Consider the following 3,813-nt stretch of genomic DNA (forward strand, 5'->3'; position numbering starts at 1 on the left):
CCAGTGATTAATAGCAATAAGGAAAGTAGATATCTTTGTTTTACTGCTGATTATGTAGAAAGTTTTCAGGACTCAATGCCACTGAAAATATATTCATAGTTTCAAGTGATTAAAATGCACTGGGTTTGATTCTCAGCATCATATATAAATAAATAAATAGATAAATAAAGTTTCATTGACAATTTTTTTAAAAAAAGATTAAATTGTGTATATTTAACCAGAAAAAAACTTTTAAGTCATATCAAATATAAGATCAATGCAGGGCTGGGGATGTGGCTGAAGCGGTAGCGCGCTCACCTGGCATGTGTGCGGCCCGGGTTCGATCCTCAGCACCACATACAAACAAAGATGTGTCCGCCAAAAACTGAAAAATAAATATTAAAAAAATATATGATCAATGCAGTCCAGCAGATGTAGATGCACAGAGGCCAAATATTTTCACAAAATTTAGAGATAAGTAAGGAGTTACATGGCTTTCAGAATAGATAGGAAGAATGACAAGACATCAACATTTAATTATATAGTGCATTTCAGCATGAACCTATTTGTAAGTGAACTATTTTGGATTGATTAGTCATAGTACACTACAAAGCCAAGGCTCTGTTCATTCCCATTCCACTCTATTTCCTCCCTTCACCCAGTAAGGATCACATTCCAGCAGAAACTCAGTCTCTGTTGTTAATCAACCATTACTCCATACCAAGAAAGTTCCTTGAGACATCCTTAACACACTCCAATGTACTCAGTCCATTCTGTGTTCTTCTAGCTCCTGTGGAGGTCCTGGTGGAGGATCTAGCAAGTTCCAAGGTAAAAGAGGAGTCACAAACTATTAGCAAGGTAAGGTTTCCTTATAGACAATTTTTTTTTCAGTCAACTTCAGACACAAAAATCTGATTAAGTACAATACAGATGACCTAAACAATTTTCTTTGCTAAGGAATGTCAATGACCAGTATATTAGCAACTATCACCTGACTCCAGATGGCATTTATGTAAGATGGCTTCCGTTATAGACTGCATGGTAGTGAGAATTTCCCTCAGTAAATGCTTTTCTGGCTAATAAGAAATTTTGTACATGCCAACCAAAAGAAACTTGAGAATTCTTCCATGAAAAGATCATGTCTTTTGTGCAAGTGCCATCTGGGCTTTATTTTGTGGCCATTTCCTAGATCACTGTTTCATATCCAGCTTTCTCACATCACCATGGTGAATAAAAGCTCTGTGTAAACAGGAAGTGGCATGACGTGATCCTTAAAAGTGTTCTACATTCCTAAATGCAGATGGACTCAGGAGCAAATAAAAACTACATATTCTCAACTTATTGCATTACTAAACAAATATCTAAGTGCTGAGAAAGGCAAGACTTTCTTGCCTGTTTTCTCAAGCCATCCTGATGCCAGAATATTCTGGAAAGAGGATTAGGGTTTGTGAAGGAAACTCAACCCAGAGAAGAATTATGATAATCATCTACAGACTGCACAAGGAGCTATATCATTTTGGTGGTGTGAGTTTGTGTGCAGGAGGATTGGGAGATATCTATGAGTAAATCCTTGTGTAGTGATTCTCAATTTGTATGTGTGTGTGTGTGTGTGTGTGTGTGTGTGTGTGTATTTCCCCAGACAATATGTTTCCACATGCATAGAAAAAAATTAACAAACAAACAAAAAAAACATACCACTGCACACATTACATGAATCGATATACTCATTCAGTACTCACCATAGCAGAATCTGAGGTTTAGGTTTACATCCTTAAATAGAGATGATGCAGTGATGAATGACCCAGGTTCCTGACATTGTAAGAGAATGAGGAAAATTTAAAGCCAGTCACTGGAGCCAGTGCTAATTCTCTGGGCTATCAAACTTTCATTCATCACTCAGCCATAGAGGCCAGGGAGCCCTAGCACATGTGTATACCCCTGGGGGGAGTCACAGCTTTCAGATATTCCAAACACAGTCCATCATCATAAAGTGGCTTCAGTGTTCACATCTCTGGGTGGAGATGGGTACATATAGCAGACATTGCTATAGCACTAAGTGTGAAGCACACATAGCCTACATGGTTCTGAGCCCCACATACCTCCCAGATTCTGAGAGTTGAGAGGGAACTAGTAGGACAGTTAAGGGCAACATCTGCTGGAGTCCCTCCTCAGTCCCTTGCTTGTAACAGATAAGAATCAGGGATATATCTATTATATTTAATAATATGCTCACCTCACAACACACATACAAGGGACACTGACAAATAAGAACTCAAAGTACATCTTAGCTGTTAGCCCAGTGTCTCTGACTCTTGCATTGTGTCCATGACTCTTGCTCAGCTGGGTTAAAGTGCTAGCACTCACCACATACTATGAACTGTTCCACTGTCAGTTGGCTAGTGTGAGTATGGTCAGCTACTAACACAATGGATATATATGTATTGTACAGAAAAAGACAATAGGAGGAAAAATATAATTAGTAGTATTTATAAATAGTGGGATTTCAATAATTTCAAATCTTTCTTCATAAATTATAAAAATGATCAGTTAACAATATATTCTACATCAAGTAAGTGCTTCTGAACAGTTCAAAAGCAGCAGCATTGGGGCTCAGTGGTAGCACACTTACCTAGCATGTGTGAGGCACTGGGTTCAATTGTCAGTACCACATATGAATAAATAAAATAAAGGTCCATCAACAAATAAAAAAATGTTTAAAAAAAAGAAGCACTATCAATATACTAACAGTTACTCTGTGTCCTCCTAGTTTCTTCTGAGGACTTATTGTAGTCACTTGCAAGTAACAGCAATGACAGGGAGAACCCACTGAATGACCTGGTAAGGTCACTTGACTTCATCTGAGATAGAAGTGCTGCCTTCTTATTTTTTTTCTACATCAATTAAATTAATATGTGAAAATATAAACATGTGTAATATAGAGGATATTTGTTACCAACTGCCACCTGATTCAAAATAGCATTGAAAAATGATAACATCTTTTCAAACAGGGGAGTAGCAAGCTTTTTCATCAGCAGGCATATTTTCCTCCTTGGAAAAGGCTTTTGTAATTGTCAACCACCACAGACCTGACACATCCTTCCCCTGTGAAAAATTAGTGCCTTTTGACAGGAGGAGGTCTACTCTTGTTTTGACTTTCGTTCCCTTGGATTAACCACTGTTTCCCTTGTGGTTTTCTAACATCAACAATTGAATAGAAGGCCTGTGCACACAGGGACCAGCATGGCCTGATCCTCACAGGGATTCCTTCTCTGTAATTACAGGTGAATACAAGATGAACCAAAAAACATATGTAGTAGGGAATCACTTACCTGCTGGTAAATCATCTAGGTGATAAGAAAGATGGTACTAGTGGGCAGAGCCATACTGATTCCAGCTTCCTGCTGTGAATGGAGGTTTGGAGTAGGGGTGGTAGGAATTCATAGTTCAGATACAAAAACGCAGTCATTCTTTATAGTCCCTGGAAAATGTCTGTGTTCCCTTTAGGTGGTGTGAGGATGTGTGCATGGGGGTGGGAGTCAACTCTATGTACATCCATATGGTGTGATTCTGAGTGTCCCTGTGACTGAGTTTTTGTGCCTTTCAGTAGACATTCCCCCAATGCTAGTGCCAATATTCTCAATTTTTAAGAATATTGCATCATTGTTGCAACATGAATGTATATAGAGATTTTTAAATTATAAACTGTATATGTGTAGAGATCTATGAAAGTCACATGTATTTTAATGAAATAACCCCAACACCCAAGAGTGCAATCACAAGGCCCTAAACTGACAAAACTTTCATAATCTCTGTTAATGAACTAGTAATGATTAT

General features: G+C 38.1%; 1 long non-coding RNA gene across 1 annotated transcript; it reads right to left on the reverse strand.

The window, feature by feature from the left end:
• Positions 1 to 292: 292 nt before the first annotated feature.
• Positions 293 to 2,051, reverse strand: LOC113177169 (uncharacterized). Its single transcript, XR_003300112.2, has 3 exons — positions 1,719 to 2,051; positions 701 to 792; positions 293 to 364 (listed from the first exon to the last, which is right to left on the reverse strand). It is a non-coding gene; the product is annotated as an uncharacterized LOC113177169 (long non-coding RNA).
• Positions 2,052 to 3,813: the final 1,762 nt, after the last annotated feature.

The sequence above is a fragment of the Urocitellus parryii genome, chromosome 3 (assembly GCF_045843805.1).
Source record: "Urocitellus parryii isolate mUroPar1 chromosome 3, mUroPar1.hap1, whole genome shotgun sequence".
Classification (NCBI taxonomy): Eukaryota; Metazoa; Chordata; class Mammalia; order Rodentia; family Sciuridae; genus Urocitellus; species Urocitellus parryii.